This window comes from Cetorhinus maximus, chromosome 3, assembly GCF_964194155.1.
Source record: "Cetorhinus maximus chromosome 3, sCetMax3.hap1.1, whole genome shotgun sequence".
In the NCBI taxonomy this organism is placed as follows: Eukaryota; Metazoa; Chordata; class Chondrichthyes; order Lamniformes; family Cetorhinidae; genus Cetorhinus; species Cetorhinus maximus.
The window spans coordinates 5,648,688-5,662,178 of NC_135881.1; the positions used below are offsets into that span (position 1 = coordinate 5,648,688).

Genomic DNA, 13,491 nt, shown 5'->3' on the forward strand with positions numbered 1-13,491 from the left:
AGATAAAAACAAAAAAAGGGTCGTTTGAAGGGTCGTGTGGACCCGAAACGTCAACTCTTTTCTTCTCCACCGATGCTGCCAGACCTGCTGAGTTTTTCCAGGTAATTCTCTTTTTGTTCTGTCTTTTTCACTCCCACTCTGACCTCCCTGTCCTCAGCCTGTTACACAGTTCCAATGAAGCTCCACATCAGCTCAAGGAACAGCACCTCACCTTTCAATTAGACATTTTACAACATCTTACAGACTCAACATTGCGTTCAACAATTCCAGATCATAACCTCTACCCCCAGCTGGTAGCTGTTGGTGATGATTCTGCTATTCCCATTCATACCTCCATCAGACCAGTGTTATGACCACAGCTGATGTTAATGCTGAACAATCTCAGGTTGAAACCCACCTCATCTGACCATAATCTATTTTTGTATTGTAAAAACGAGGGAAAGTTACTGAACATAAAAGCACCAGGCTCCGGTGATAACTTTTAAAATTTGAAGAATTGAAAATGTTTATTAAAAGATAGGGAAAAAAAAACTTAAACAAAGATAAACAATACAGTTAGAAAAATCTTACAAAACCCCCAAAGTGCTTTATCAAAACTATGCAATAAAACTTATCTTTTTGGCAACAGCCCTTACAAATTCTTGACCATAAAATCCAGGAAACATTACCCAAACCGAGAAATGACTTTCACTTTAACAGAAGTACAATCCACAACTTCCCAGAACAACTCCGCGCTGATGTGGTTTTTCCAAGAGAAGATTTAAAAAAAAAACTGTTTCTCAGGGCAACTATTCTCCTGGCCAAAACTCAAGTTGCTTTTCTTCAATTAAAAAAGGCTTTTCCAGCACATTCCACACGCAGGGATTGGCCTTCAGTAGGACCCAAATATTAAAACCTCTCATGTTCCGACTTCCCCAATATTTTTGGGTCAATAAAATGCCTGTTCCAGTTTAATCACGAGTCTGCTGTAAGATGCAAATGCTCGTTCTTACCTTCGAGACTGCTTCGAACTGCAACAGCTACTAGTCAATTTCAAAACTTATCCCCAAATGCTAATCTCAAATCCACTCTGTTTGCATGTAAATTAAACCAACCCTAAGGCCTCATTACAAAATACAAGATAAACACATCTGCTCTTTTATCCCTTACTTCCTACAGACAATCTGACTCCAACAACCTCGCCTCTGACTAACCCTGGACACACACAGATACAGCTTACCCTTACCTACACAGAATACATACAAAACCACACAAATATAAAAATATACACCTATTATTGCACCAGGAGTTCCCAGTTTGGGGGTCTATGAGAAGATTTCAGGGGGTCTGCCATTTGGCTTGTACCACCCCGTCCCCCCTCTCGCATTTTAAGATGAGGTGCAATCATCTCAGTGGTATAATAAGAGATAGGACAGAAGAGAAGTAGGACCATCCTGTGCCTCGAACCTGCTCCGCCATTCAATAAAATCTGATCCCAGCCTCAACTCCACCCCCCCCTCCCCACCATAATCCTCGACTCCATTATAGGCAAAAATCTGCCTAACTCAACCTTGGAATACACTCAATGACCCAGCCTCCACTTCTCTCTGGGGTAGAGAATTCCAAAGATTAACGGCCCTTTGGGAGAAGAAATCCCTCCTCATCTTGGTCTTCAAATGGGAGACCCCTTATTCTGAAACTGTGCTCCATAGTTCTGGATTTCCCCTCGAGGAGAAACATCCTGTCAGCATCTACCCTGTCAAGCCCACCACCCTAGAATCTTATATAGATAAGATACAAACGTACAAATTAGGAGCAGGAGAAGGCCACTTGGCCCCTCGAGCCTGCTCTGCCATTCAATGAGATCATGGCTGATCTGAATATAGCCTCAACCCCACATTGCTGCCAACCCCCATTAACCTTTCACCCCCAATAACCTTTCACCCCCTTGTTAATCAAGAATCCATCTAGCTCTGCCTTTAAAATATTCAAAGACTCTGCTTCTACCGCCTTTTGAGGGAAAAAGTTCCAAAGACTCACTACCCTCAGAAAAAAATTCTCCTCACCACTGTCTTTAATGAGCGACCCATTATTTTTAAACAGTGACCCCTAGTTCTAGATTTTCCCACAAGACAAAACACCCTCTCCACATCCACCCTATCAAGACTCCTCGGGCTCTTAAAAGTTTCAATTAAGCCTCTCATTCTTCAAAACTCCAATAAGTAGAGACCCAACCTATTCAACCGTCCCTCATAAGATAAGCCCTCATCCCTTGAATCAACTAAGTGAACTTCCCCCAGGGCAAGTCCTTGGTAACGTACACTCAATTCAGGCACAGCATGCACAGATAATTCCGGTCTTTACTGTTGGGCACAATTGACATGTAGTTAAACACATCCCTCTGCACGTCACAGGCTTTTAAAGCAGTTTTTAATCTCTAAGTTTTTTTTTCATCCAGCCCTATTTGCTTGCATGTTCAAAAATCACTCACTGCTCTCAACTATTAAAGAAATTGTAGGAGTTATAATTTCTCTTCTGGGGGGATTAAAACCCGAGGTGGGGGACAGGGAAATCTGCAAGTTAGTCTGGCTTTGCATGCTCTGAGTTAGAATGAAACTTCCGCTCAATTCTCATCCTTACCCTTGTGTGGACCCTTCCCATGTCAATTGGAAGCTGCTAGCACATTTTAAGAAAGGTCATTTCTTCTTGATTAAATTGGTGCCGGCAATGGAGAGTGCGTGTACCACCTGGCCTTTTGAGGAGAAAGGACCGGAGGGAGTCAACCACTGGGTCTACAGCATGGCTGTAACAATTGGGTCCTAGGTTGACTCTCTTGTTCAATGCATTCTTTCCAGGTTAATAAAATAGCTGAAGGTACAATCATGATCTTCCTTCTACTTGGACTTTTATATTCATGGCCATGTGTTTCTCTGACAGATGGATAGGCCTAGTCAGGGTACATGTATTCTTTGAGTCAACACCGCTGGCTATTTGTGAAGGGGTTGGGAGGAGGAAAGATTTCAAAGGAGGGGTGAAATATTACACCTAGCCGGAGAAGTTAAGAAACAGTGTGTTTATTTTTCCCCAAAGATTACTGGTAAAATCGGTACTACGATAGATATTATTAGAGAGGTAAAGTCCAAAACCATAGTGAAATAATGGGAATTTGCAGTCAAAGGAGAAAAATGGATAAAGGAGAGAAGGCTGTGTGTAAGGGAAGGCATTCTAAGATCTAACAAGTGTGAAAAGCCTCCAGCATTTAAGCCACAAGCTACTGTCTACAAAGAACTGAAGTTAAGGGAACTCACTTTGAATTGGATTGTTCAGGGTATCGTGTTTCTTTGCCTGGGTCTTTTAAAATCTGTGTGTCTTACTGTTGCCTTAACAAAAGTGTAACTGGGAGATTTAATTTAGTTTTTTTTTTAAGAATTATAAGACTTGGTGGCCTTCATTTACTGAATTCAAAGCCTGCATCTCAAAATGTATAGAAATTGCAAAACAGTTGTGGCAGTTATTTCAAGTTTCCCTTTGGGTTTTGAGCAACTTGGCTTTTACCATCCGCCTGCCATAACAGATGTCAAGGCCCTTAAAAAAAACAATCATTCTTCATCTACCTCAATCTCTTTTACCATCGATCTTTCCCATCAGCATCAGACTTTCTAAATCATAATTTCTTATTATGTTCCCAAGAAATTCCAAACGTCTCTTCCTGATCTTGGTCAGCAGAGTTCCTTTGGTCTCAGATGTTACTAGTGCCTCTTCACTGATAGTGTGACTTGTCCAAGACATCTTCTTCATATGCCTCAAAAAAACCATAACTCTGCAGCCTCAATTCTTCTTTGCATAGCTTCACCGATCGTCCAACATACACTTCCATGTGTCAAAATTGCTCTCCCCCTACCTTTCTTAAAATCTATCACATCCCCAATTCTGGTGGAAGGTCATTGACTTTGTCTCTTCTCTCGCTTCACATCTGCTGCCTGACCTGCTGGCCATTTCCATTTTGGTTCATTAATGCCCTTTAGAAAATGAAACCTGGTGTCCTTACTCAGTCTGACCAATGTTTGACTCCAATCCCACACCAACTGACCTAACCACTCAGTTGTATCAAATCACTGGGGAACTAGAAATGGGCAAAAAAAAATGGCCTTGCCAATGGCACCCACAATCCTGAGAACGAATTTTAAAACTTTGCACTTTCCACTTCTTGAGCTGTAGGATAGTTGGTTTATGCACCTCTCAGTCAGTACAGGCATCCCTGAACCGGTCCCCCTTCCTCTCCACAATCTACAATAAATAATATTACACTAACTTTTAGCTGACTTTTTTATGACACTGCAATTTGACTGCTTTCAAAGAAAATGGTCAGATAAACGATTAAGAAAGCTTTACCTCGTTTTGCATTTATTTATAATGTGGATGCATTCCCAACATGGTCACAAATCCGCCTGCTTGTCATAATAATGTTGCTGCTGTCACCACCGCCCCCTATGCAATAAGAACTTGCTGAAATAACCTTGTGATGCTGACCTGCCCACCTCTCGCTCCCGATTGGTTGTTCGCTCCAGCTCTCGCTTTCCGATTGGATTTTGGTCAGCAGGTGCTCCGGCGTCTCGTTCACTAATTGGACAATGGAAACGCCAGTCAGGCCCCCCCCCAACCACACACCCCCTTTCTCATGAATGACAGGAGTGCGGTTGCCTTTGGAGTGAATGGAACGCAGTGACATGAAATAAACGGATACAAACACAAACCGATACAGAGTCGTCCCTTTGATACCGAGTTGTTCCCAGCAAAGGGGCTATAACCCACAGGCCAAAAGCAACAAGCTGCTGGTATTATACTTAGCGAACCCCCCCCACCACCACCATCCGTTTGAGAATCTTATTTGATTCGTACTTATTCTGAAACGGGAGGCGTCTCTTGTACTGTATGTTGCCAAGAAACACTGATTGGGTTTAAATGATTTTTCTAATGCAGCACTGTATCTAGTAACCAGGAACCGAGGCGATTAATAAATGAGATCACGGCCCATCTACTTCTCCTTCTGGTACAACTAGACTTTCACATCCTTCTCTCCTGTCCGATTCAAACAACAGCCTGAAAGGAGTTTAATATCATCATGGATTAATTTTTAAGCGTCCAGTTTAACCATTACACTTTCCTGCCATTTGACTTGGGACGGTCCGCTGAAGCTAACGATCATTCGGTTCATTACGGTAGTTACATAAACTCAGGGGTTGCATAACTGGCATTGTAACCATGGGGACCGTTCTTCAAAAGACCCCCCAACAACACACACACACACACAAATACACAGTAAGAGCCCAGTTACACAGGACCGCCAGTGGGACTATCAGAGACACGTGGGGAGAGAGTTAGCAGTTTCACAATGAAGCCCTGGGCTCCCTTTTGATAGGACTTCATTCTAGCACAATATAAACGGAGGCTGGAAGAATAAATAAACCACTCACTGAGCATCAGTCACATCTCTACGGTGCCGGAACAGCACTTAAAAGTGAATGAACCTCCGAACAAGGAACCCGAGCAAGCGGGCGATGAGTCAGCGTTTTAGCAACTGTGACTCAAAGAAACCCTCCCAATTCCGTGATAGTTTAAAGTGGCAGCGACCGATTGGGATACGGTGGTGTTGCTTCGTACCGATAGCACAGAAAAGGGAGGGGGGGTAGTGGGAAGAAGCAGCTTTTCAATCGGTGGGATTTATGTTGCTCTATTCATTAAAATTAATCTTTGCAGTTCCATTGCAACATTCCAGTATTTCTTAAATGATGCAAAGCTCCAAACCTCATCTGCTGCTCAGTGTTTTTTTAGGTGAAGAAATGACAACACTTTTGAAAAAAAAACATCATGAGCTCTGGAACTCGCTTTGGGGCAAGCTGAGGATGTGGAGTCGCAAATCAGCCCCGATTTTAACTGGACAGTGTCAGGGTGATATTTATTGCTGTTCGAGATGCAGGGTCCTCCTCTACTTGAGCCGAGTAGTCCGTGTTGAAGATGCTCCCAGAGCGCTGTTAGGTAGCGCTTTATATAATCCCTCACAACTAATCAACTAATCCCTCCACATCTCCACATGGTTTGGGGTGGGGGGTGGGGGGTGGGGGCGAGATATTTTCCCTTTCGTTTTGTTTCGAATTTTAAAGTTATCTGGACGAAGCCTTGCTGACCAATCCAGAATGTCATACATTGGGATACCGCAATATTTCATCGGTTAGAAAGCTGAGGATGTAAAAGGCGCTATATAAATTTATTCTCCCCTCTCCTCCCCCCCTTGATCTGAATGACCCAATTTATTTTGTCTTCTCTTGTACTCTTGCCGACCTTAACACTTTCTTCTCTCGATTTGTATTTCCTAATTTACTCCTGTGTGTTTTAACTGTCAGAGTTACCGACTCCAGTTAGCTATATTCCCAAATTTTCATCGTATTGCCCCCCCTCTCTCTCCCCCCCTCTCTCTCCCCCCCTCTCTACCCCCCTCTCTCTCCCCCCCTCTCTCTCCCCCCCCTCTCTCTCCCCCCCTCTCTCTCCCCCCCTCTCTCTCCCCCCCTCTCTCTCTCTCTCCCCCCCTCTCTCTCTCCCCCCCTCTCTCTCTCCCCCTCCCCCCCTCTCTCCCCCCCTCTCTCTCTCCCCCCCTCTCTCTCTCCCCCTCCCCCCCTCTCTCCCCCCCTCTCTCCCCCCCTCTCTCTCTCCCCCTCCCCCCCTCTCTCTCCCCCTCCCTCTCTCCCCCTCCCCCCCTCTCTCTCCCCCTCCCCCCCTCTCTCCCCCCCTCTCTCTCCCCCTCCCTCTCTCCCCCTCCCTCTCTCCCCCTCCCTCTCTCTCCCCCTCCCCCCCTCTCTCTCCCCCTCCCCCCCTCTCTCCCCCCCTCTCTCTCTCCCCCTCCCCCCCTCTCTCTCCCCCCCTCCCCCCCTCTCTCCCCCCCTCCCCCCCTCTCTCTCTCTCCCCCTCCCCCCCTCTCTCTCTCTCCCCCTCCCCCCTCTCTCTCTCCCCCCCTCCCCCCCTCTCTCTCTCCCCCTCCCCCCTCTCTCTCTCCCCCCCCTCTCTCTCTCTCTCTCTCTCCCCCCCTCTCTCTCTCCCTCCCCCCACCTCTCTCTCTCTCCACCCCCCCACCTCTCTCTCTCTCCACCCCCCCACCTCTCTCTCTCTCCACCCCCCTCTCTCTCTCTCCCCCCCCCCCCCTCACTGAAAAAGCACCAATTGTGTTTCTGCTGGGTTGCTGGGGCCTCCAAGGGTTAACCCTGGTGATCTGGCACCGATACCGAGAAGCAACGGGAAACCAGTCATTCTGAAACTGCCAATTACACCATCAGGAAATGAATTAAGACCAATTCACCGAGCAAATTCCCCGAAGCTTCGATGAAGCCACTTGCAAAATCCTACAGAATTAGTACATAATGGGCACACCCTTCCTGTGTTAGGGCGGATGAGAGGTCACATGGGGGGGATGGGGCACTGATCTCGGATCGAATTACAGTAGAAAGAGGGAATAAAAATGTCAACAAACTTTACAATTAGAAGGAAGAAACTCATGAATGTTGCCTTGTCATCAAAGGCAGCACAGAGGGAGCCATTCGCTCCATCATGGGCCCTTGCTATCTAATGACCTAGACCTTGGTGTCCAGGGCACAATTTCAAAGTTTGCGGATGATACGAAACTTGGAAGCACTGTGAACTGTGAGGAGGATAGTGTAGAACTTCAAAAGGACATAGACAAGTTGGTGGAATGGGTGGACAGGTGGCCGATGATGTACAATGCAGAGAAATGTGAAGTGATTCATTTTGGTAGGAAGAACATGGAGAGACAATATAAAATAAAGGATACAACTCTAAAGAGGGTGCGAGAGCAAAGGGACCTGAGCGTGTATGTGAATTAGTCATTGAAGGTGGCAGGACAGGTTGAGAGAGCGGTTAATAAAGCAAACAGTATCCTGGGCTTTATAAATAAGGGCAAAGAGTACAAGAGCAGGGAGGTTATGTTGAACTTCTATAAAACACTAGTTAGACCTCAGCTGGAGTATTGTGTCCAGTTCTGGGCACCGCACTTTAGGAAGGATGCGAAGACATTATGGAAAAGAGTGCAGAAAAGATTCACGAGAATGGTTCCTGGGATGAGGAACTTCAGTTGTGAAGATAAATTGGAGTAATTGGGACTGTTTTCCTTAGAGACAAGAAGGCCGAGAGGAGCTTTGATAAGGGTGTCAAAATCATGGGGGGGTCTGGACAGAGTAGATAGGGAGAAACTGTTCCCCTCATGAAAGGATCAAGAACGAGGGGGCACGGATTCAAAGTGATTAGTAAAATAAGCAATAGTGATATAAACACAGCAAGTGTTTAGGGTCTGGAATGCACTGTCTGAGAGTGTGGTGGAGGCAGGTTCAACTGAGGCATTCAAAATGGAATTAGGTTGTTATCTGAAAAGGAAGAATGTGCAGGGTTACAGGGAGAAGGTGGGGAAATGGAACGAGGTGAGTTGCTCATTCGGAGAGCCGGTACAGACACAATGGGCCAAATGGTCTCCTGCACCATAACAATCCTGTGATGTCTGTGCTAACTCTTTGCTCGAGCTATCAAATTAATCTCACTCCCTGCTCTTTCCCCATGGCCCTGTAAAAAAATGTTCCTTTCAAGTTTTTACCCATTTTTCTTTGGAAAACCACTATCTTTTCAGGCAGTGTATTCCAGATCACAACAATTCGTGTAAAACATATTTCTTTTGCCAATCGCCTTAATTCTGTGTCCTCCAGCCACTGGAAAGAGTTTCTCCTTTACTCGATTAAAACCTTTCATGATTTTAAACACCACTATCAAATCTCTTAACCTTCTCTGCTTTTCGAAGAATAACCCAGCTTCTCCAGTCTCTTCACATAACTGAAGTCCCTGCTACCATTCGAATAAATCTTTTCTATACTCTCTCCAAGGCCTTGACACCCTTCCTAAATGCTGTGAATTGAACACAATATTCCAGATGAGGCCTAAGCAGTGACTTATAAAGGGAGGCATACTTTCCTCTCTGAGGTACTCTGAGCCTCTTTGTCACCTGCAGGTGGATTAGTAACCAGAGGACACAGATTGAGTGTAATTGGCTAAAGGCCAAGGAGGAGCTAAATTTACTGTTCTGTGGGACCCTCTGTATCAGGAGGGAATGTTACTGTCTTAATGTTCTTTCACCTCACAGTTCTGCATCAACTTCAAACCTACCATAAATTTAACATTTTGGGCAAAATGAGGGATATGAGGAAGCAACTTCTTTACACATTGAGTGGTAATGGAAGTTGCTGCCTACAAAACTGGTCAAAGTGGAGACGATGAATGATTTTGGAAGGAAATTAGTCGTTTGAGGGAAATAAACTTGCAGTACTACTGATGATAGAGCAGGCGGATGGGATTGATTGGACTGCTGTACGGAGAGCCAACATAGCCTTGATGGACCGAATAGCCTCTGTCTATTATGTAATGACTCTACTCCAGTTAGAGCATTCCACTGAGAAAACACCATACACTCTAAAAGTTAAAGATTGATATGTATTGGCTTAACCTATTTTGTAACTTACAAAGTTATTTAATCTCTTCAGTTAGAGATTTCTTGACTCCAAGAACACAACATTCATTTATGTAACACTTTTAATGTAGTAAAAGATTCTAACAGCACTTCACAGGAGCTTATCAAACAGAAACTGACACCAAGCCACAGAACCCAGTACAGTGATCAAAAAGATGAAATCAAGGAAAGCACTTGGAGTTGATGAGATACCAACAGAATACCTGAAAGTCCTGAATGATGTTTAACATTGGGGTACTGAGAGACCTCAGCAACAAAATTTATAGGATTTCTACCTGAGGATCTTACTCAGTTAGTGTTCATCAAGCTCCCAAAGAATCAAGCACCCTAGAGTATTCAATGCCCACATCCCATGAAAGGAAAACAAAAATAATGTATTTGAGATGTGGATATATGGACCGATGTTCCATATATCCAACACAGATAATGAGGAAGTGCTGGAAGCGGCTGGAGAAAGGGGGAAATTAGAGCTATACGTTAGAGAGAGAAAGATACAATATTTCAGTCACATAATTAGAGCAGACAATTATCAGAAGAACCTAAAATGTAGGAGAAGGAACCAGAGGGGATAATGGATAAAATGGACAGAATGCAGTTGACCGATGTGGAATGTGAGAAGACAGAGATGGAGATTCATGGCAGTCAACCTTCTGGAAGGATGATGACACCAACGAACAAATGAACCTTCCCTCCTGTCCCACTGCACTTTGTGCCCAGAGAATCTTCTTCTTAGGCAGTTCTTCGAGATCGTGGATGACTTGCTTCCACTACGATTTGACAGGCTGATAAGTCCAATATGCGATGTGCAGGCTTTGCCACATGTGGGGCAGGTGGTGTTTGAAGGGTTGGATAGATAGGCTGTTTAGAGGTTTGTGCACTCCCTCCAATGCCTCAACTTCGTCTTTGCATGGTCCCGACAAAGTCTCTCTGTGTTCGACGATTTCTTGAAAGAGCCTTCTCCATTTTGGCGGTCATAAATCAGTGTCTCCCATGAGTTGGCGGCTATGTTTGATCTCTTCGGGGATGCTTCGAGGACATCCCTAAAGTGTTCCCTCTGTCCTCGTGGGAATCTCCAGACACGACTGAGTTCCAAGCAGGGCAATTACTTTGCAAGTCTGGTGTCAGGCACGTGAATGATGTGTCCTGCCCAGTGCATCTGGTTTTGAATGATTAGCACCTTGATGCTGGGCATGTTGGCTTTGGACAGGATGCTGCTGTTGGACTGCCTTTATTGTCATTGGTTTGGAGGATCTTGCGAAGACCCTTCTCCAGTGCTTTGGGCTGCCTGTTGTAGGTTGTCCAAGTTTCCAAAGCATGTGGGAGCGCGGAGATCACTGCTGCCTGGTAAACCATGACCTTAGTCTTGGCTTTCAGATCCTGGCCTCAAAAACTCTTTTCCTCAGTTGGCCGAAAGCTGAGCTGGCACATTGGAGAGCGATGATGAAATTTATTTTCTGTGTCTGTCATTGTCAAGAGACACCCAAGATACCGAAAATGATCCACATTTTCCAGGATCTCCTCATTGATCTTAATCGACTGAGGAGGCATTTTGCTGTAGGAACTGATTGGAAGAGGACCTTAGTTTCCTGGCTGTTTAGTGAAATGCTCATTTTCTCATAAGCTTCGGAGAAGGCGTTGACAATGGCGTGGAGCTCAGTTTCTGCGTGAGTGCACATACAAGCATCATCTGCACACGGTAGCTCCATGACTGAGGTTGGAGTGGTTTTGGACTGAAGGCAGCATAGGTTAAAACCATAGAACCATTGAAAAGTTAAGGTGCGGAAAGAGGCCATTCACCCAATGTTTCTGCATGCCTATATGTGTCTGCCGCGTTTTGGTCTCCCACAAGTGGAATCATCTTCCCCATGTCCACCCACTTCATAGGAAACCCCCTTCCTAATTTTAAAGACCTATTTTGGGGAGGGGGGGTCGCCCTTTTTTCATTTTGACCAACTCCGAACGTGGTATCCATATTGGCCGGATTATCTCACGCCTGTGGGTAATTTGCTGAGGTGAGCTGTAGTACCGCAGCTAGGAAAATGGAGAGCATTCGAGCAATGACATAACCTCGTGTGACTCCAGGTTTCACTGGGATAGAGGTTGTGGTAGTTTTGTTGAAACATTAGAAACTTATTAAACTCAGCAAATTGCCCTCTGCAATTTAATGGAAATCAATTGCTTCAGTGGACCGTATGGGAGGGGCAAAGGTCAAACCTCTCAAAAGACAATTATGTGCGAAGAAGGGCCCTTTGGCTTTTCTTTATTAATAATTCTCAGGATGTGGTCGTCATTGACAAAGTCAGCATTTATTGCCCATCCCTTGGACTGCTGCGGTCCACAAGGTGCTGTCAGATAGCGAGTTCCTGGGTTTTGATCCAGCAACGATCTTAATTAATACACTCAGAAAGATCCTAAAGTGTAGCCCATTTCAGCATCTAGAGTTGCTGGTTAATCTCATCCCTTCCCCTCTTCAGCTAACTGATTGCAGCTGACATGGAAGGAAGGGCCTCAGATTTTGGAGAGGGGAAATCAGCTGAGGTCCTGGCACCCGATTGCTGCCCGCCTGATAGTGCATCTGAAAGGCAGAATCAGGCAAAGTTGGCACCAGTCAGCCGAAAACCCCATTGACACTGACTGGGTGCAGGTTTAGTGTGTGATTAGTGGAAACCATACCTCAGTAAAGAGTCAAGGATAAAATTAGGTAGGCAAGTCAGTCAGTACAACAGGGACTCAACAGCAAAGCCCTGTGCATTACAAACCATTTCATCCAACTGACCCCTATTGTGTTGTCAGGCTGCTTGTCCAACATCCAACCAGGCAGCAGCAGAAATTTCCTGTGATTAAACATCGTGAAGACCCAGAGCCACATTCCACCCCCCCTCCCAAAATCTCTGTAACTTTGCCATCAATTTCAGCCCCTTTCTGGCCACTCTCCCAGATTAAACCAGATTGTCTGCCACCTCGCTGTTCTATTTCATCCTGGGTTGAACTTCCAACCCTATATCTCCTCCATCACCGAGACTACCTACTTGCACCCTAATCACCTGTCTCCACTCCTATCTCAGCTCACTCGCTGCTGAAACCCTCATCTATGCTTTTTGTGCTTTCAGACTTTACCATTCCAATGCTCTCCAGCCTGGTTTCCTGTTTCCACCCTCCATAAGCTCAAGCTCATCCAGAACTCTGTGTCCATCTTCTAATTTTCACCAAGTCCCATTTGCCCATCGCCCTTGCACTTGCTGACCTACATTGAGGCATTGCCGGACCAGGAGCCAAAATTAAAATTTGCGCTCAAATCCATCCATGGCCTCAACCCTCCCTATGTTTGCAACCTCCTGAAGCCCCCGCCAACTCTCCGAGAACTCTGCATTCCTCCAATTCTGACACCCCAACCTCCTCCCACCAGCCACCCCTCATCCTACCATTGGCAGCTGTGCCTACAGACTCCAGGTTCTGCAACACCTCCCTAAAACTCCTCACATCTCTTTCCTTCTTAAATCTTACCTCTTTAACCAAGTGTCCTAATATATCTCTTTGACTCAATGTTAAATTTTGATATAACATGTGCTGTTTTACTACATTATAGGTGCTATATAAATGCAAGTTCTTGCTCATCTGTGGAGCGAGACAAACCAGGGCACATCACGTACTTAAGCAAGGAAATGATTGGGGGAAAGGTCACCAAGGTGTTTTATCAAGCTGAGTTCAACAGTCCTGAGTCTGCAATCCATGCAGACTGCCAACGTCTGGTATGTTGATCAGATTTTAGCTGGGCTATCATTGGAAGTTTGTGGTTACAATGTACGAACTGGAAGGGCTGGTTCGAAGTCTACAGGAATTCTATCCTTAAGGTAATGACGGCAAGTTCAAGAAAGAAAGTGGCAACAAATAAAAAAAGGGATATGGAAATAAGAGCAAAGAGAGGAAGATGGGGACAG

At 45.2% G+C, this 13,491-nt stretch overlaps 1 protein-coding gene across 1 annotated transcript in view; it reads left to right on the plus strand.

Moving 5' to 3' along the window:
• The first annotated feature begins 13,282 nt into the window (after positions 1-13,282).
• fbxl6 (F-box and leucine-rich repeat protein 6) overlaps positions 13,283-13,491 on the plus strand; it is an 84,835-nt gene continuing 84,626 nt past the window's right edge. Inside the window, exon 1 of the mRNA XM_078536216.1 lies at positions 13,283-13,404. The gene's annotated coding sequence lies outside the window, so the exon portion shown is untranslated. The remainder of the gene's footprint in view (positions 13,405-13,491) is intronic.